General features: G+C 39.9%; 1 protein-coding gene across 2 annotated transcripts in view; it reads right to left on the bottom strand.

Moving 5' to 3' along the window:
• sema6bb (sema domain, transmembrane domain (TM), and cytoplasmic domain, (semaphorin) 6Bb) overlaps positions 1-20,520 on the bottom strand; it is a 567,817-nt gene extending 547,297 nt beyond the window's left edge. For both annotated transcript variants that reach the window (XM_072244024.1, XM_072244022.1), the window contains exon 1: positions 20,011-20,520. The gene's annotated coding sequence lies outside the window, so the exon portion shown is untranslated. The remainder of the gene's footprint in view (positions 1-20,010) is intronic.
• Positions 20,521-21,890: the final 1,370 nt, after the last annotated feature.

Here is a 21,890-nt window from a genome sequence, read left to right as displayed (position 1 = left end):
GTTTTCTTCTGATGACTCTTCCATGAAGGTCATATTTGTGCAGGTGTCGCTGCACAGTAGAACAGTGCACCACCACTCCAGAGTCTGCTAAATCTTCCTGAAGGTCTATTGCAGTCAAAAGGGGGTTTTGATTTGCTTTTCTAGCAATCCTACAAGCGGTTCTCTCGGAAAGTTTTCTTGGTTTTCCAGACCTCAACTGTTCCTGTTAATTACCATTTCTTAATTACATTACGAACTGAGGAAATGGCTACCTGAAAATGCTTTGCTATCTTCTTATAGCCTTCTCCTGCTTTGTGGGCATCATTTATTTTAATTTTCAGAGTGCTAGGCAGCTGCTTAGAGGAGCCCATGGCTGCTGATTGTTGGGACAAGGTTTCAGGACTCAGGGTATTTATAAAGCTTTGAAATTTGCATGACCTGGCCTTTCCTAACGATGACTGTGAACAAGCCATAGCCCTACCAAGCTAATTAAGGTCTGAGACCTTGGTAAAAGTTATCTGAGAGCTTAAATCTCTTGGAATGCCCAAACTTTTGCATGGTGCTCCTTTCCTCCCCCCCCCCCACTCTAGAATTGTACAAGAATAATACACTAATCTTGCTTAAAATGTTGAAAAGAATGTTTCATCTTTAACTTTATGACTTTTTGAGATCAGTTCATAACTATTCACAGCAACAGAAATTTTGACCAGGAGTGCCCAAACTTTTGCATGCCACTGTACATAATAGTTTTTTTTCCCCTTGTCTGGTTAAGATAAAGAGCTTCAGTCAACCAGATATCAAGTGTGTAAACACAGAGCAACACAGCAGATCCTCAGCTTGTTCTTAACAAAAGGAGCTTGGGTTTTGAAAATTCATGGGCACTTACCCAAAGAAAGGAAACATTTACATCAAATTTTGTTTTCACTGGATATCTCAAAAGTGCTTTACAGACAGTAGAGTACTACTGTTGTAGAAGTAAATTCACAGCCAGTTTGTCCATAGCTCATGCCCATCAATGGCAAGTAGGTGAAAGATCAGATAATGTATTTCCAAAGCTCACTGTCACGTGAGAAATGGTGGCTTCAAACATGGAACTTCCTCCTTTCTATCAATTTAGACCCCAGGAATCTTCTGCAGCATTAAACGGGGAAATTGCTTTATGCTGCATTCAAAAATCTTGGGGTCAGCAGAAGGCCATTTGGCTTAGGCAGACAACTCTAACCCTTACACACAACTGCCTGATTCCTCACCATGTCTTCTCAATACATCAGCTGATCCAGTTTGCATTTTGAATCCACTTACACTGCCAGCAGCCCTCTGGTGATAAGGCACAGATGCTCCTATGAGTTCAAAAACGACAGCTCCACGGGGCATCTACCACGGGTGTTCGCTAAGTAAATAACCCTCAAGACAGCAGGTGCAGCGTAATTTATCTCCAAGGGCAGATTGCTTATGATGCTTTGTGATCTGTTGTGTAAAGCCAAAATAAACAGCAATGTTAAAATAAAAGTAATATTGGGGATGATTATAATTCTGTAGATTTTTTGGGTATGTCCACAAGAAAAAAAATCTCAGGGCTGTATATGGTGACATACCTGTACTTTAATAAATTTACTTTGAACTTCAGCCTTTTGATACCTTTAATGAATCTAATAATGTAATTTTAAATAGATATGAGATCTGAAATATCTTTGAGTCTTTGACCTGTCTTCTTCATCCTTCACTACTTTATTAAACAACATTCAATACCATCTTTTACATTATGTTAATGACCTTTATATTCATTCAATATTTTTACCTTGCCATCTTGTTCCATGGAAAGGGCAACTTTGAAATAATTAGCAGCAGAATTGAAGTGAAGAATGGGAAAATGCGGATGTGCAAAAGGTTCTTCACCACCACCTACCCACCCCCCACATTTGTTTCCTTCAGTTTAGCAAGGTTCTCAGTAATTCAAAACTTTGTCTCCACAGAATGTCCCAGCAAATTATTCCAAACATTAAACCAATAATAAAAACTGTTCATGCCAACTGATTAAAAGTCAAGTCCCAAGACCAATGAGATTATTTTCATGTAAAGAGCATATTTGCATCTCCAATGGTAGAAAAAATAGAACACTGACTGTAGATTTCAGATAAGTTAAGAGGAAGAAAAATATTTTTATAGCACCCTTCATTAACTCAACATAGGCAAATTCCATTACAGCCAATGAAATATTTAAGTAAGGGCAATGTTGTAATATCGGAAATGTAGAGCCTGTTTTCATATAGCAAGCTCCTCCAACAATATAAAATGTTCTTTTCTTCTAGTGGAATTGTTTTGAGGATAAATATAGATAATTTATTCAAAACACAGCCATGCATCTTTTTCTATCTAACTGACAGAAACTGGAGCTTCCAAAGTTTGGTTTGATAACGTGGTCCCTTCTTCACTAGTGTCAGTCATGATTTTTATGTTCCAGTGCTTGAACATAATATCTATTTGAGCCTGAAATCTATTCTGACACCAAAGTCATCATGCAAGATAAGATTGAGCCCCAATACAAATCCTAGATATACAGTACTTTGTTTTCAACTGATGAAAAACTCAGGGAAAGTCATCAACAATGCAAAGAAGAAAAATTGAATTGAAGACAGAAACTGTTCACTGCAGAACCATTTGATGCACAAATTAAGAACTGTATGAACTGCTTAATTTGAAATGTGAAACTTTCTGAATTATGGCGTCATAACTAAGAAATAAAAAAGTGATACATTTATTTTGAAATAATTTATGAATTGGAATTTTTCAAATTATGTTGAACTTATGGGGAAAAAAATTTACAGTATTCCATTTACTAAGACACCATCTCAACAGTGGTTCTCTTTATGAAACAGATGAAAATTGGGGTAAAAGTACTGGGTTAGATTTGAAGTCTAGTTGAACTTTCATATTCATTGTTAGAACTAAAATAGCTAGTAACTATAACTCACTGGTGGGTGTACTGATGTATAATTCCAATCATAGTCTGTCTTCTCAATTCTGTGGCCTCTGCCCTAGACATTAATCATCCCAGGGCCATGCATGAGAAAGAGTAGAGTATTTTCCCCAATGTCCTCTGTAAGCACTTCAAGCATACACTAACTGTTTATACTTTGCACAGTCCTTTGTGGGAAATTATTAGTTGTGACATTTTTCTGTGTTTAGAAATCCTTTTGTTTCTAAATTTAATTCACTGTGAGATATTCTGACCACTCAGTATGATTCATCAAAATGTCGTCATGATGCAGGAGGAGACCATTCGTCCCATTGATTCTCTGTTGACTACTCATACAACAATCCCTTCTGATCCATTCCCCGCTCTTTCCCAATGACTGCAAACCACTTTCTCTCAACTGAATAAAAAATTACTTTTTGGAAGCCCTGATCAATATCCTTTCCACTGTACCATAAACCATTGAGTCTGATCATAGCTACATTCTGTAAGAAACCAAATGTTGCCCCCCCCAACACTCCCCAGGGTATCTGCTAATCATAATTTTAAATCTGTGCCTTCTGGCCCCTTGAACCAATCACTAATAAGAATAGCTTCCATATCTAAACTGTCCTGGTTTGTTGCATTTTTATATAGTCTCTTATCAATCTCTTTACTCCAAGGATTAGTATTATTAATAAATTCATTGTGCATATTAGTCCTGAAACATCTATGTTTGCAGCTATAATTGTTCAAACTGTTTTTCACAAAGCTTTAGGAGCAGCAGAGCACCAAGAAAATTGGTCAAGATTGGAGCAGCTCATACCAACGGCCTGCGCAAACACTGGTGCTGATAAGTTACTGTCTCAATTAGATGCACTTTTAAACAATCAGAAAGCCATCATGCCTGTGCATTGAATTTCTGGCCATGTGATCAAAGTTTCAATCACAGTCCTTTTTCTTCTCCTACTCATTGCTTATTTCCTTTGGCTGAGAAGTGTCATTGCTTTGATCATTGACCTTTGCAGAGTTAACTGACCACAACCACACACGCTATGGCTGACCTCACAATCATCTCTCAGCATTATTCCATCACAACATTATACTGAGCAATGGTACAAGTTGACACACCAATACCCACACAATTTCATCTGTCAAACCCAAACAGTGATGCTCAAGCTTATGTACAGACTCATACTATTACATATTTACCTCTAGATTGAACAAAGGGCTTAAAATTCAATGTTTTTGAGTACAATTATTTCAGAAACTAAAATGGTCATCTCATTGCTTTTTGTGGCAAATGGTTGGTTATGAACACAATATAACCTATGGACCCAGTTTTAAGGAATCTACAACTCATTTTCTCAATGTTATTTAATTATTTGTGTCTCTTTTTGCATATTGGTTGCTTGCCAGTAGTCTTTCATTGATTCTATTGTTCTATTTATTTACTGATACACAGCTTAAGAGTAGGTGCCTCCGGCCCTTCGTGCTGCACCGTCCAGCAACCCCTCATTTAACCTAGCCTAACTACCAGACAATTTACAATGACCAACTACCCCGTCAACGGGTCCGTCTTTGGACTGTGCGAGGAAACCAGAGCCGTCATGCACGAACTCCTTACAGACAGCGGCTGGGATTGAACCTAGGTCGCTGATAGCGTGAAGCATTGTGCTAACCACCACACTACCACGCCGCCCCTCTACTGTGAATGCCTGCAAGAAAATGAATATTAGGTTAGCATATGGTGACACTTTGATAATAAATTTACTTTGAACTTTGGTATTTTCTTTCATTCATTACAGGGCACACTCAAGGCCGTCAACTATAAACAACAGACAACCAACACTATTTTCTATTGTGCACCCTGAGTTTACCAGTGCTACAGGGCCTCCACTGAAGAAGACCATAAGACTCAGGAAGGGAATTAGGCCATTTGACCTATCGAGTCTGCTCCGTCAGACAATCATGGGTGATCCTCCCCCTCCCCAGCCCCCTGCCGGCCTTCTCCCTGTATCCTTTGTTCCCACGACTAATCAAGATCCTATTAATATCTTCCTTAATTACACCCAAATGACCTGGCCTCCACAGCTGCCTGTGGTAAAATTCACAACCGTCTGGCTAAAGAAATTTCTCCACATCGCTGTTTTAAATGGATGCCCCTCTATCCTGAGGCTGTGACCACTTGTCCTAGACTCCCCCACCACAGAAACATCCTTTCCACATCTGCTCTGCCTAGGCCTTTCAACATTGAAAAGGTTTCAATGAGATCTCCTCCCATCCTTCTAAATTCCAGCGAGTACGAGCCCAGAGCCATCAAACATTCCTCATACGATAACCCCTCCATTTGCAGAATTATCTTAGGAACCTTCTTTGAACTCTCTCCAATGCCAGCACACCTTTTCTGAGATAAGCAGCCCAAAACTGTTCACAATACTGAAGGTGAGGCCTCACCAGTGCCTTACAAAGCCTCAACATTAGATCCCTGCTCTTATATTCTAGACCTCTTGAAATGAATGCTAACATTGCATTTGCCTTTCTTACCACTGACTCAACCTGCAAGTTAATCTTTAGAATAATCCATCTTCAGGTTTCACCTATCACTTTGTGTTTCTCTCCCCTCCCCCCACGTTTTAAATCTACTCCTCAGCTATGTTTTTCTCTCCAGTCCTGCCGAAGGGTCTTGGCCCAAAACGTCAACTGTACTCTTTTTCCATAGATGCTGCCTGGCCTGCTGAGTTCCTCCAGCATTTTGGGTTGCTTGGATTTCCAGCATCTGCAGATTTTCTCTTGTTTATAATATCCTTTCTTCTGCCTCCCTTTCTTAAAGAGTGGAGTGACATTTGCAATTTCTCAGTCTTCTGGAACCATGCCAGAATCCGATAATTCTTGAAATATCATTACTAATACCTCCACAATCTCTACTGCTACCTCTTTCAGAACCCTAGGGTGCAGCTCTTCTGGTCTGGGTAACTTATGTACCTTTAGTCTTTCAGCTTTTTGAGCACCTTCTCCCTTGCAATAGTAACTGCACTCACTTCTCTTACCTCACAACACCTGACACACTGCTAGTGTTTTCCAGAGTGAAGATGGATGTAAAAGCAAGCTTTAATGGAGGTGTTAATATCTATTCCTGGGTTACAGTAGGGGTTCTTTCCAATTGGACTACTGGCAGAAAGGCGGTGAAAAAAAAATCTTCTAAAGATGGACCCCCTCTTCAGTTAGGTAAGGTTCAAAGTCTCTTCACATGTTTAGTGATCAACTCTATGATTAGAATTTACAACTTTCTCTGAACTTCTCCCTGGAGCAGTCATCAACCCAACTCCTGTGCACTGATCATTTCACTACCTCCTCTTGCCCAGGATCTTTTCTCCGATACCCATTCTGTGCCTCCAACGTCTCTGATGCCAACTCCCAGTCTTCCTAGTATACTCTAGTCCGCCACTATTCACTCCTTATCTCTGATACTCACTACATCTGTTGTAATCTTTCACCCCTCATCCTCCAATGTGGTCCTTTCCTCACCTCATCTTGATCCTTCCCTCACCTCATCTTGATCCTTCCCAGGGTCACCCCCTTGGATCACCTGCACACAAGCACAAGTAAACAAGAGTAGGCTGCTTCACCTCTCAAACCTACTCTGTCTTTCAAAGTGATCATGTCTGAACTGTCCCAGGATTCAGCTCCACCTCTACCTCCACAGCCCTCACTTCCTTGATTTCTAAAAAAAAGTCTACCTGTATTTTAAATTCTTGTAATTCTTATAGCCTTCACAACTCTCTAGGCAGAGAATTTTAGTGACATGCTCGTCTGCAAGAAAAATGTTCTAGATTTCTTGGTTTTAAAAGCTTGGCCCTTTTTCTTGAAACTATGTCCTCATTCAAGGTTCTCCCACCTGTGAAAACGTCTCAACATCTACTCTTGTCAAGCCCCTTCAGGATCTGGTATGTTCCAGTAAGAGCACCCTTCATTCTTCTAAACTCCATTATCTTCTCTATCTCAGTCTCTTTTAAGTCTTCTGCCCCACTACAGAGGAGCTGGCAGCAGAAAGGTTGACTGTGGTGATTGTGCACAAGTTTGTATGCAAGCTCTGCGATTGTGGTTCCTTGGAGTACTGGATGCTGCCCCTCACACTAAACCAGCATAGGTCCCAGGTTCAAAGTTTCTTGAACAAATTACGAATAGATTGAAAGATTAATTTCCCTGATATCACTGACCAGGCCCATCTAGTAAAGTGCTACCTGTCATTGTAACAAGTTGCTCTATTCACAAAAAAAATGCACAAAACCAATCCAGCTGATTTCCATCCAATCAGTCTACCCTCAATCATCAGCAAAACTGAGAGAAGGTGTTGTCAGCATGGTTACCAAGTGACATTTACTTACTGATAACCTACCGATCAATGCCAAGTTTGGGTTTTGCAGGACTTTTCAACTCCAGACACCATCACCACCTTAGTCCAAACATGGACCAAAGAGGTGAATTCTCAAAATAAAGTGACAGAGACTGTCCTTCACATGAGGGTGATACTTGACTGAGGGCAGCAACAAGGAACCTTTCTGAAACTGAAGACAATAAACTGGGAAAACTGCTCTAGTTGTCTGACTTGTATTTGACACAACAGAAAATAGTTAGACTTAATGGAGGTCAATCCCAGGACATTACAATTGCAGCTCCCCAGTTCAGTGAGGCCCAATCATTTTCAGCTGCTTTATCAATAATTAATTTATCACACAAGATCACAAATAGGATATTTGCTTATGACAGCACAATGATCAATTCAATTTGCAACTTCAAATTCAAAGTAGATTCATCATAGTACATAAATATCACCATACACTACCCTGACATTCATTTTCTTGTGGCTACTCACAATAAATACAAAGAAATACAATAGAATCAATGAAGAACTACACTCAAATCAAATCAGCCATGCAAAAAAGATGAAAAATTGTGCTGTACAAAAAGGAAAACAAAATAATAAGTTAAAAATATTGAGAATAGGAGTTGTAGTGACATTGAAAGTGAGTCTATAAGTTGTGGAATCAATCAGCATTGGAGTGAATGAAAGTTATCCCTGCTGGTTCAGAAGCCTGGTTGTAGAGGGGATATAACTATTCCTGAACCTGGTGGTGTGGGACCCAAGGCTCCTGCTCCTCCTTCCTGATGGCAGCAGCCAGAAGATAATATGGCCTGGATGGTGGAGGTCCTTTATGATGGATGCTGCTTACTTGTGACAGCACTCCTGTAGATGTACTCGATGGTAGGCAGGAGAAGGAGGGAGGGAATTGCTTGTGATGTATCCACGACTTCTTGTGGGCATTTCCAGTCAAGGGCATTCACATTCTCATAGCAGGCTGTGATAAAACCAGCAAATGAAGTCGCCTATGCATGCAGCAAGACCTAAGTAACATGATTTGACAAGTGGCAAGCAACAATCATGTCACCAAGTGCCATGCAATAATAATGTCTAGCAAAAGAAACCTTAAGCACCTATTCTTGGTATTCAACAGAATTACCTTTGCCCAATGCACCACCATGAACTCCTTTGGGACCATCAATATCCAAAGAGTGCAGACCAGAGACTGGATATTGTAATTTGTAAATGGCATCATCCTGATAACCACCTACAATGCACAAGTTAGCAGTGTGATAGGATTCTAGCTAGATGCAACTTGAATAACCCACAAGAGATTTAGAGCAAATATCCCAAAAGCAGGCCCTTTGTCTCACTGTGTATATATTGATCATCAAGAACCCAATTATGTTAAATCCATTTTCCCCGCTTGCACCTTCACTACCACCTGCTCAAATTAGGAGCAGTTTAGGCAGTTAACCAGCACATTTTTCTCATGTTAGAGAAAACCAAAGAACCTTATTTCACCTGTCTAAGTGGAAGTTAAATATTCTCCCAACGACCAAGAGGTCAACAGAGAATGTGTTACCTCCAAATAGACAGTACCCAAGTTGAGATCACATCCAGACTCTGTGGATCTTTGACACAGCATCATTAGCTGCTTCACTATTGCACTGCTTCACTTTCTAAAACAAATCTTCTCCAATTGCTATTTGGTGTTTTCCATTGCGAGTACTGCTGAGAGCCCCCGATGACAAGAGGTGCCAGATATGATGCCTTCCAGGTCTACTATTTTACAGATATTATCATCAAGAATGATCACAGGTTAATATGGTTTGACATCACACAGGTCACATTCCAATGTCTTGAGGAAAGTAGATATAATCCACACTCCACAGCAGGGAAAACAGGAGCACAGTTGAGAACCTGTAAATTGTCAAATTGCTGATTTTCTGAAATGGAAGGGTCACATCTTATGTTACAAGAATGCCTCGACAGATTTTGAAGCAGATGATAGCAGCCTGGATTGAAACATAGTCTTATGTTGTTGAAGAAGCATTTTGTTCCGAGTCTAATTATGGGTTTTGTCAGTAAACGGAAGATCATCTTTACCTCAACTGATCCCTACCAATTAACTCCTTTCAACATCCATCCCTTGGCAGTGAAAGGAGAGCCCATTGCCTTCACTCCAATTTTCTTCCTTACACCCCCCCCCGCCTCTTCCTGAAGGTGTTGACATACAATGGTGAAAGACGCACAGTCCGAATGTCCGTGACGCAGGCCATTATCTATGCTAATTGGAAGCAATCCCAGAAAACGCATCACAGGATGCCCAATCTCCTGCTCCAATTTTCTTCCATTTCTCCATCCCAAAACTCATCTAACATAACAAATTTTCCAAAATAAGAAATTTTCCAATGTTAATGTCCTCCAGTCCCTTCCTAGCAACTAACCTTTAATTTCAGGATTTTTCAAGACAAGCAGAGAATTAGTGAGTTTCTTCGCATTTATCAAATTCCTTTGTGTGGGGGCCTAATCACTTTGCTGAATCTTCAAAGCAAATTTATTATCAAAGAATATCTACTATATGTTACCATTTACTACTACCTTGATATTCATTTTCTTACAGGCATTTGCAGGAAAAATAAAGAGATACAATAGAACTTATAAAAAATATATAAACAAACACTGTTAAACAACGACCAATGTGCAAAATGTGGAGATCACAGGTAGTTCCAATTCTGCCCTCTCTAGATAGCAAGGTGTTTACTCCTTCCTGTGGTTGGGGAGATAGATGTTGTCTTCATCTACTGAACTGTAGCTGTAGGTTGGGAAATGTGCTGGGAATAAATCAAATACATTTAAGTTATATGCTCGAAACTCCTATTAGCATTGGTATCAGCAAGAGCATTGTAGATCTAAAAAAAAAGTCACTGCCTTTGAAGCAAAGACAAGTTCCTTTCTCATATACCACTACAGCCATTGGCACTGCCTCTGAAATTTTGAGTGAGCCTCAACTTTTCTACACAATTCATCAGTCCAGATTCTAAGCCATGCGATCTTCCTCTCCCTTGAAGAGATGGTCTAAAAAAAAAGGGATTATAAGGCAGTTTGGAACATGGATAGAAGGGTATGGGTCAAACATGGGACGATGAGGCTAGCTTAGACAAGCACATTGGCTAGCATGGTCTAGTTAGGCTGAAACATCTAGTTGCATGCTATATGGCTTTAAATAATCAAAAAACATCCAACTGGGTAACACTGAATATACTTGTGGCCCAATTGGTGCAATCAAGTGGACTTTTGTGAAGTGAATGTTTCAGGTATGGGGTAAGAGATTGCGTGTAAGGTGATTTATTACCCAAACAGAAATGTCAGCTCACTGCTGTGCTCTGGAGCACCGGTATAACATTGCTTCAAAAAGAAATAATTCCGGAATGTGAACTGAATATCAGCATCATTGTCATCACATCTGAAGAGAATGAGCTGGCTTCTGCTCTCCCACTATTAATGGAACTACAAATATATAAAACATCATAAGTGGAACTGCCTCCCAACAGAACTGGAGCCAAACTGGCTTTCAGCAAACAAAACCTTTGCTCTGCTAATTTGTGATTAACTTTCCAAAATTTTAATAACAGCTTTCAGTTTACTATGGCAAAATATGAATATTCCTTACTTCTGCATTTCCCTGTCATGTCATGTTTCTCAGATTTTTTTCCCCCCATATTTTTCAAGGACTGGATGGAAAAGAATAAGATTTGATTTGCTTCTTATTTGAATAAAACTTTCAGTGCCCCCTTCAGGATATTTCAAAAGTCAGCATGTAAAACCCATCTGGTCTCATCACTGCTTTCTTGGAGACGGCTGGATTAATGAATCCCTCATCTTTCGCATAAAGAAATTTCTTCCACAAATATTGATAATTGTTCCATCTGCTTTGACAGAGAAAATTATCGTCGGAGAATGCTGCCACTCAAGCACTGACATTTCAGTGATATTTGCTTAAATGCCAAAAATTGATTTAACAGAGCATGAACAGAGAGAGAAAGCAGTCGGCTCCCATGAAGTCTGATCAGTAAGCTAATAGAGAGTAACATTGTGCCAAGAACTGTCAGGGGAAGTGGATATTTCCCAATATATCTCAATTCTTAGCTTCTTCCCCTCACTTAATCACAATGAAAAATCTGCCTTTCCCCCGGATTTCTATTGAAATAGACAGCCCCTCATTAAATCTTATAAGAAATGAACAATGCTGCATTAAATTGCTCATAAAAATAAATAAGCAGCAAATGCTACCTTTTGGCACATTCCCTATAGCAGAGCTCCATATAAATGTACTCAGTGGTGGGGAAGGCTTTGTTTGTGATAGATGAGCTCTATTCATCCCTATCTGTAGCCTTTTCTGGGCAATGGTGTTTCCATACCAGGCCATAATACAACCAATTATGACACTCTGCGTTGTGCAACTATAGAAGTTTGGCAAAGTTTTTGGTGATGTGCCAAACCTACGCAAACTTCTCAGAAAGTAGAGGTGCTGTCGTGCCTTCTTCGTAATGGCACTTGCCTGCTAGAAGGACAGATACTCTGATATATTAACCTCAAGGAATTTAAATCTACTGAACAATCTTCGGATTGAAACCCTGTTTTACAATCGGTGTTGATGCAGAGTTTTGACCCAAAATGCAAACAGTCCCTTTCCTTTCACAGATGCTGCTCCACCCACTGAATTTCTCCAGCACATTGTTCACTACTGGAATATGACAAGTTCTTCAATGTGTGACCATTATCACCCCAATTGTGTCACAGTTACAGTGCAAGCAAATGACAAAACAGTATCCAAGGGGTAAATAGATAATCCTATCTCTCAAAAATATTCCTCAGTGGAATTTCATGTTTGCAGGTTCTAGGCCTGGAAGCCCTGGAATCCATACACAGTCTCTGTTAAAACAGTATCTGGTTGGGATCTGATGCCAGCAACAAGAAATTATTCTTGAGTCCACCTGTTGACTCTTTGTAGAAGAAAAAGCAACGTTTGCACTTGGTATTTTTGTCAAAACTGATGTTGCACGACTCCTTTAGTTTGGCAAAACCAAGTCAATCATTATGTTATTTTTATTTAGGGATTCAGCATGGAATAGGTCTTTTGAGCTGCCTTATGTCAGCAACTTCCAACTTAATCCTAGTCTAATCATGGGACAATTTATAATGACTAATTAACCTACTAGCCGGTATGTCTTTAGACTGGGAAGAAACCAGAGCACTGGGAGAAAACCCACACATTCCACGGGAAGGACGTACAGACTTTGGAATTGAACTCTGGTGCCCTGAACTGTAATAGCGTTGCACTAACTGCTACACTACCGTGGCACCCGATCTACATAGTAAACCAAGGAGAAAGCCTGAGTTCAGCACAACAGCCAAATAGTCCAATCTACATCAATAGAACTATCCAACAAGTCAATAATACCAAATTATATTGATAAATCATTGGCCTCATTAAATTCACTTGATTGACTTTATAAATGTAATCTGGGAAAAAGTCAACCGAATGTGGCAAGAAAGATGGGACAGGGAGGGGAAAGGGAGGCATTTATATCAAATACAAAAGAGTGTTGCAGTTACTAGGGTAGGTAATGGAAACAGAAGAGAGGAAATTGTGTGGACTAGGTTAAGGCTGGGGCATTGTGCATTAAACAAAACATTGAAAATGATAGGGAAACACCAGACAGGATTGTGTGAGGAATGTCAGGAAGAGGAGTCAGTAGAACATGTAGTTCTGAGTTGCAGGAAGTATGGGGTACAGAGAGAGATGATGAGAAATAAATTAAGGGAGTTGGGGATGCAGGAATTCACATTAAAAGGGTTGCTGGGCATGGGTGAGAGAGCACAAGTCCGGGTATTTTTAGCATTTTTAAGGGGTACAGGGTTTTTTTTGTAGAATATGACGAATAAACAGGAATAGGATACTAGGATGGTCAAAGATGGGAGGGTGAAGTGTAGGGGTGTGTGTGTGTGTGTGTGTGTGTGTGAGAAAGAGAGAGAGAGATTGGGTGAAGGGATTTAGAATGTATGTCTAGTGCACATTCTGGAGCAGAGGGTGGCGGTAATGCACCATTAAGCTGGATGCCAACCACCGTAAAACAAGATACAGACAGACAGAACTAGCCCACACTAACCATCCTCATTTTATGCTATTAGCAGGACTACCCCGAGAAACAAATCACATATTACTATTCGCTTCAAAGGCTATACATAATTATTTTCACTTATATGATCTGGCCATTGCTGAGAATGCCAATATTTATTTCCATTCCCAACAGCCCTTCAGAAAGCAGTGATAATCCAACAATTTGAATTGCTGCAGTCCTTTTGGTGAAGATGTCCAATCTTATTAATCCAGAGAATTCTAGGATATAGGGCCAGTGTCAATGAAGGGTAGTATGGGTTGGAGAGGAATGCGGGTGGTGCCTGTCCCTTGTGCCTGCTTCCCTTACTTTTTTTTTACTGAGACCTGTGTTTTGTCTGTTTTGGGAAGTGTCAGTAATGAGGTCCCAAACGGCAGATCAGAGGAATAGAGGATACTTTCCTAATTTAAAAAAATTGTACAGTATTTTTCTTCAAAATAAAGCATAAATATAATGTTCCATTACTGCTTTATCAGCAACAGCTTTTTGCTAATAGCCTCAACAAGGACAGGTTGAGAAGCGTCTCTCCTCCGGCTCGCATTTAGTCTGAGAAAATTAAAATTACAGCCCAATTTTAATCAAAAATTTAAAAATCCCTTCAAAATAGATTCTCAGAGAAATGATCACATTTAAGGCAACAAAAGTAGCAAAACAATCCTCCCAAGCAGATGTATTTACAAATAAATCAGAGTTTGTGCTAACACAGTAAACAGCAATGGAATCATTCCATTCCATTCCATTCCAAACTGATCACTGCAAGCTGGTGCTATTTCTTCAGGAACTCAAGAAGACCTTCCTGCCACTCCCCCCCCCCCCCCCCCCACTTCTCTCAACACCACTTGCAACAATGCTATGTACACACACCACCAGAACTGCTAACAGGTTTGAGAAGTGAAAATGCAAAGGTTCTCACTTAGTGGTACAGGCAAGTTGGAAGACAAGCACTTGGAGAGCAAAGAACACATTTCATTTTACTGTTACCTAATGCAGTGGGAAAACTTGGACTACGCTTGTTTTCTTCTGAACAGGGATAATTTGAAACAGTTTGGATCAATATTTCCATAGTCATTTTGTCCCTAAAATCCTGAGCAATAATTATTCTGGCTGAACTCCACAGAGATATGAATTATTCTTGGTGTGTAGAGGGTTTTGTAAACCTGACAATGAGGAACAATCAATTAGGTGCACTAACCCCACCCCCCACATATTGACCATAGACTTTTAGCCTTTTCCATGTGTATTTGGGAGTTACATAGTACTTAATAAGCTACAAAAAAAACCCCCAACAATTTGAAGATACTCCTACACACTGATTCAACTAGCAAGTAAAAGCAGTTATCCTGTGTCAAATGCATAATTCACACACAACAGTATTTTGCACCAGGGATGCTCATAGCTCTGTGAGGAATCTTGTTACACAACAGGATAGATAAAATTGTTCTCAATGTCCAGCTACATTGAATTAACTCCTTTTACTCCTGAGAAATTTTTAAAAAAGCCAATTATTTTGCAACGGGACAAGGATGACCAGTTTTGGCTGCACAAGTAGAAAAGGAATCAAATTTTTATACTGACATTACTGTAGTGTTTGCTCATTTAAACTCCCATCTCCAGATGCTGATTTAATTTGACACCAGAGCCAAATAGATATGACTCAGAACAAGTTTGAGCAGTCAGTTCAATACAAGGCACAGAAGAAGCTCACCTGATACTGAGCAAAGTTACACTAGGACAAAACATGGAGGAAGTGCCAGAGGGTTGGAATCCCGGCCAGACTGTTATTGTAAATAAATCAGCATACCTGTGCTATCTCAGAAAAGGATATCAACAAATGTAACCTTACAAAATCCAGCTAAAAACACATCAGCAAACCTGCAAAAGGCAGCATCAACCTACATTTTGAAAAGTTCCTTATTAAAAGTTACTGTTAAACCTTTTTGTATCTTTATTAAATATATCCATAAATTTAAAATTGTAAAACATCTCTTTTGTTGGCAACATTTTGCAACTTGCATTGAATGCACCTTCAATGCAGAAAACAAGGAGTAATCAAAGAAACAATATTAGCCAATGAAAGTATGACAAATAATGACACAGAAATTTGGTTTTATTGATTTTCTTAAAGAAGCAGTGAAAAACAAAGAGGCAGAGATTGGAAATTTCACAGTGTGGCCTATGTAATAGCCAGAGCATGAAGATAGAGTTAGCAAAACTGGCCAAAAGGTAGGAGTGCAGAGATCTCAGAGGTTATCAGGGTTAAGATTAGAAAAGAACAAGACCAGGAAGAAATTTTCCATCAGGCATTAATTGCCTTTGGAGATTTGATATTCAGATCTAAAATTTGCATTATCTGCCTTGTATATTCTTTCTCTGCCCAGTCTATTAGCTCTCTTTGTTTCTATACCTGATCTAATATTGAGTTGATCCACACTGACTCATACCTGCTTCACCACCCTTGAACTGTTTGTTTCACCACCTTCCAAATTGTTTGCTGAAGAGGTTCACATTGTTTGTTATGTCTAATTCATGCTCTACTTCATTATGATCAAATTACATTTTCAGCCACAAGCCATATAGAAACACGAGAAACCTGAATATACCTGGACAAGTTTAACTACAGCAGAAATCAGGAGCAACCATGTGACAGTAATGTCTTGCCCATTTGTTTCCAGTAGGAAACAACTGTTTTGTAGTTGCAGTGGGTGTCCAGGTAATGAATTAAACATCTATTCTGCCAATTCATGCTCAGCTTTGGAGTTCAAGCTCCATATCTAATTAAGAGCCAATGAACTATTTAATTGTGTAGGTTACCACACTAATTATGAGACTGTTTTTCTTGCTTGATTCACAAATCATTGATCTGATATTTTCAGTATAGAAAAATATGTTTCACATAGGGATGATGAAAGAAATTGGGTGCAGGCAAAATAAACTTGTATGGAAAGCTCAAAGAGACTGAATGAAGAGCTAGGTTTTAAAGTGCATCTTAAAATGTAGCTGGTTTTATTGAAGTTCAGGCATTCTAGTATCAGCAGAGCATCTAAAAAGCTAGGAAAAATAATGATTATCTTCATGAAGGAGAGAAAATTGATTTACTGAAAAGGTAATGAAAAAATTACTAGAGCAGCTTATCTAAAAAGAAAATTCTCTAAATATTCAAAACTTCTATTCAATGTTACAGCTATACAAGACCTTGGTCAGACCCCACGGAGTACTGTGTTCAGTTCTGGTCACCTCACTACAGGAAGGATGTAGATACTACAGAGAGAGGGCAGAGGAGATTTACAGGATGTTGTCTGGATTGGAGGGTGTTGCTAATGAGAATAGGTTGAGTGAACTTAGCCTTTTCTCCGTGGAGCAATGGAGGATGAGAGGTGACCTGATAGACGTGCATAAGATGATGAGGGGCACTGATCGTATGGATAGCTTTTTTCTAGGGCTGAAATGGCTAACATGAGGGGCATAGTTTTAAGGTGCTTGGAAATAGGTACCAAGGGGATATTGGGTAAGTTTTTCCATACAGAGACTGATGGGTGTGTGGAATGAACTGCTGGCAGGGGTGGTGGAAGCGGATACAATAGGGTCTTTTAAGAGCCACTTAGATAGGTACATGGAGCTCAGAAAAGTAGAGGGCTATGCGCTAGGGAAATTCTAGGTAGTTTCTAGAGTAGGTTGCGTGGTTGGCACAACATTGTGGGCCGAAGGGCCTGTAATGTGTAGTAGATTTCTATGTTCTATATTCTATCTAATCAGATGCATTAATTGGGACACATTGCATTTGATTTATTGAAGTAGATTTTGCATATGAAGAAAACTGATATTTTTAAATGATAGGCTCTTTATTAAAATTACACTGTCTGACGGACTGAGTTTGGTTGCCTTTTCAGTTTTGACATTTTCTGAACCTAATTTAAATATCAACACAGTTTTGGTCACCTTAATTTTCACCACAGAGTTAGAAATGAGGAAATGGCAAGTCTTAATTTTGTGCACTCAAACCCAAATCTAGGGCATGGGCATCATCTTGGTTGACACAATCAGTTCCTATATTAAATGTAAGATCACTTTCATAGATTAGATTCAACTTTATTGTCACTGTTCTGAGTACAGATACAAAAGCCAATGAAATGCAATTAGCATCTGACCAGAAGTGCACAAGAATAGTATTATTTACAAAATAACGGCAAATAAAAAGTAAGTGCTACAGCATACAAATATAAAAGTACTGAGACAGTCCAATATGGGTGCAATACTGCTTAGCTCATAGGGGTCAAGCTCATAGGGGGAATGTAACAATTTTTAAGGAACAATACAATGCCCTGGCTAATGTCCTCCTCTTGTAATAACTTCTTGATAAAAAATGGGGACCATTCTAATCTAGAACAGTAGTCACAACAGTGGAGTTAATCCACTGTAGTAAGACATAATGGAACACAGTTGCAAGGTAGAGCAAGTTAGTTCTAAGAGTTAGTCTGTCTGGAGGGTGGTGGGGAGTGGGGGGGGGGAAGGAACGGGGGAAAGAGAAGGGGTAAATTAAGGGAGAGGAGAGTTTATATTCCTCCCCCCCAATCTTCCTTGTCATAATTGACTTGAAATCCCCACCCTTCCAAGCTGATTAAAGGTTACCGTCTTCTGCAAAAATTGAACCAAATCAATGAATGAGACAAAGCAGGGAATAATACAATTAACGATTCTGTGAATTTAAACAGTCATCACATTATAAGAGACAAACACTGAAATAAAATAGCAGGATTTAAAAAAAACTGCTTTTCATTTCTTTAAGTTTCTGGACACAAAATGGGAAATGATAGACTCTACATTCTTAAACTTGACCACTGATAAAAGGAAAAGCTGGAATCAATTAAGCCACTTGGCTGTAGTGTTGGGCACTAATCAGTCTGCACTCATCCCCCTACTGAATATATTGATTCATCAGAGTCACAGAAGCATATCAGTCATTTCAATGTTTTCCATCTCTGTTCATGGAGATTTGAGAACTTTGTGATATTATCTAAAAGCTGCAAAGTATTCACCATTTAATCACAGATACCGTTTCCTAAATGGATCTTTATAGTTTCCCCTAATGTCTGTTCATGTAATACACCTGATCACTGTGTTTGTATGAATACATTAAAATCAAAGCAGCAAAGATCTCATCCCAGACTAGGTTCAACACCTAAAGCAATGAGAGCGAATTGTGGAAACCACCATAAAGATACTATAACCGCAAAAAAAAAGCTTCTCCTGGCAGAGGGGCTTATACAGGGAGATGTGTTACATGCCAGCACGACCATTTAAACACACGAATGAGAGACTGCCCCGTGATCTTCAGTTGACAGGAACACTGAATAGACAATAGCTGCTGTAAGGAAAGTGTTGATAGCTGCAAAAGGTTGGGAGGTAGTTAACAGTAGTTGCATGTTATTGGTTAGGAAGTATCCACTAGTTTCCTAAACACTGAACTCGCTTTCATCCCAAATCCTACCGGATCTTATTTTTACCCCGAACTCTTCCAGATTCCTTCACTGGCCCATAATGAATTAGCAAATGCTCGGTCGGGATGTTGCAATCATCCCGTCCTCTTCTACCAGCGGAGTGGGAGGGCTGGGTGGGTTAGTCAAGATAAGGGAGAGGGTTGAGCTCCGTAAAAGGACCTCCAGCCCCAGTTCTCTCCCTTGCCCTACACGCCGCCGTTCCTCGAAATCCAGGGCAGTCGCAAACCACCTCATCAGGAGCGAATGCTGTCCGAAATACACGGATAAAAACAACACGAAGTAACCGTTTTACGCCCTCCCCCATTAAAAGAGAACTAACGATCGTAACCGCGATAGGAGGCTGACAAAGAACCAAGCAGCCGGTGAAAGATGAATGTAAAACAGCGTTTTCAGACAACGAAACCCGAACCTTATTTCAATGCACCTGTACACCGCCACATAGCAAAGCTACAGCCAGCAAAAAAAAAGGCACTCCCCAATCATTCCTCTGCCTTTTATGAAGTGATCGGATTTCTCTACCACCCCCTCCCGGGTTTAATAAATGCCAATCACAGCACGCTTTACCAATGATCGAAAGCATTTTCATTTTGCAATAGATTATCTATTAGCTACTGCCAGTGGTTAGTGCAAAGGAACCATTTAAATAACATAAGTAAGACATTGCTACTGCGCTGGTCAGAGGCAGCGCAGTCGATTGTAAAAGCTCACGCAAAACCAAATATTTACAAGTTCCTCTAATCCTTTAATGAAGTGAAGTGGGGGAAATTATATAACGGTTTTAATCGCAGTTTTGGTTTTGCTAATCTCCGATTTAGAAACTCCCCTTTAAAACATCTTTTGGGATCCTTTACAAACAAGTCTGTTTCGCTTAAAGGCGGAGTAAACGAAAGGTTAGTAAAAGACAGTTACACTAAGATTAATTCTTCTCCAGTACAGTAGACATGTGCTAAGAAATTCATGATTAATAATATTGCAAAATAATATACACATCTAATTATTAACAGTCAAGTAGATATCAGAAGAGGCTTTTGTTACCTTGATTTCAGAGTCAAGCGGCTTCTGTATGCACCCGGGGTAAGCACTCGCCCGAATTACCTTGTTAGCGGAGGCTTTAACACTCTAGGAATCGACTAGCAACCACACAGTGCACGGATCGCTTCTCTAATCACCCATCCGTGGTGTCGTCTCGGCTCATGTTCTTAACTAGTTGCCTCCACACCTGCCCTGCTTTTGCGCTCAAGTCCAAATGCTACTCCTTCGCAGATGTGACGGGGAGAGGACTACGGGAAGACTGTGCTGCAAGTCCGTTTAGACCCACAGCAGCTGAATACAGTCGAAAGTCACCTGGTTCTGTTGTGCCTTTTGCAGTGTGGAGATCCAGGAAGACTGGGGAGAGGACAGCAGCCGAGAAAGTGATTTGCCCTTGCAGCGTGTGTGTGGATATGTAGTCTCTCTCTTTCCCCTTCAGTGTCTGTGAAACACACTGCACGGATTTGGGGCTGAGCTCCCACCTCATACCTCTGTGTGATACCAAGAGCGCACACAGTGCCCTCATCTCACAGCTACTCCAAGCACCAGCCTCTGGCGTGTGGCAAAACCAGAACTGGATTAGACACATAAACTGGATTGGACTACATTTCCTTTCCCTGCGTAGCTGTGAATTTTTATCCTCCACTTCCAATGCACAATAGATAATCCTTCACCAATAATAATCGTGCATAAAATATTCTTTTTACTCCTGACAACAGTCTTGGCAATAAAACCCATATTTTAAATTCAAATGGAGAATCTAGAAATGTATCAAAGGTAATTTTTTCAGAGCCCTATTGGAGAATAGTTTATCAGGAGCCATGGTTTTAACCACATTTTGAAATAATATTTGGATATAATGAGTAAATTCAGAGAGTTCTATAAAAACTTTCAGCAGCAATTAATGGAAAATTCTCTTTGTCCCACTCTCCTTCTTCAAGGGTCTGGATGTTGCTAGACTAAAACTCAAGGACAGGGGCATCGTTTATGTCTCTCGCCTAAATACCATTACTTCACGAGTATGGATTGTTGTTCTTGGATGAAATAAATTTCGTTCTCACTCAGTATCCTTACATATGTTCTTTCAGTTTTAATTTACCATCATGTGAACAATACCAGTTTCTCCCCCCCCCCCATAATACACAGCCAGGTTGAGGTAGAATATTGTTATCTCAGTACTCACCGTAGTTGAAATCAAATTAACTCAGCATAGATTATAAATCTTGCCTGTGCCGACAATGCTAGCTTGCCATGGATATATTGTTTTATCTAAGTCAGCACTCTCCTCAGAGAAAGTGAGAATCATGATTTGGGCTATCTTCTTTGTTAGTGGGGAACTGACATCAAGCCCAACTGTATGTGATGCCTGAGCTTGGATTAGATGATCAAGGATTAGAGTTAGGACTTCCTGCCATATAATATATTGCACGGCACCACATTGTACTGACATGGTGCTATTCGATCAACCAGGAAACAATGTTCTTCTTATTCTGTCATGTATTTGTCAATTACAGACTTTGCAATGGAGATGGACATGGTTGGGGGAGGGTGGGGGAGAGGAGGAATGGAGGACTTTGATCTGGGATGGAGTCAAGGTGGATTGGGAGTCTGAATGTAGATGGATGGGACGGAAACAAACATGGAGACTGAGGTAGGAATAGACCGGGTAGTATGGTTTATCACTAGGAAGAACAGCAGCCTTGGTATTGGGATGGAGATGTACAGGAAAACTATAAGAAATAGGCATAGAATTAGGCCATTCAGCCCATCGAGTCTGCTCTGCCACTCTATCATGGCTGATCCCGGATCATCCTCAACCCCATTGAATAGAAACTGGTGTAATGGATATTTAGTTTCCATTTTTCTAGTGCCATGTTGGCTAAGTA

This window comes from Mobula birostris, chromosome 26 (genome assembly GCF_030028105.1).
Source record: "Mobula birostris isolate sMobBir1 chromosome 26, sMobBir1.hap1, whole genome shotgun sequence".
Lineage (NCBI taxonomy): Eukaryota > Metazoa > Chordata > Chondrichthyes > Myliobatiformes > Myliobatidae > Mobula > Mobula birostris.
Note: the sequence above shows the minus strand (reverse complement) of the source record. Positions and strands in the feature narration are given on the sequence as shown.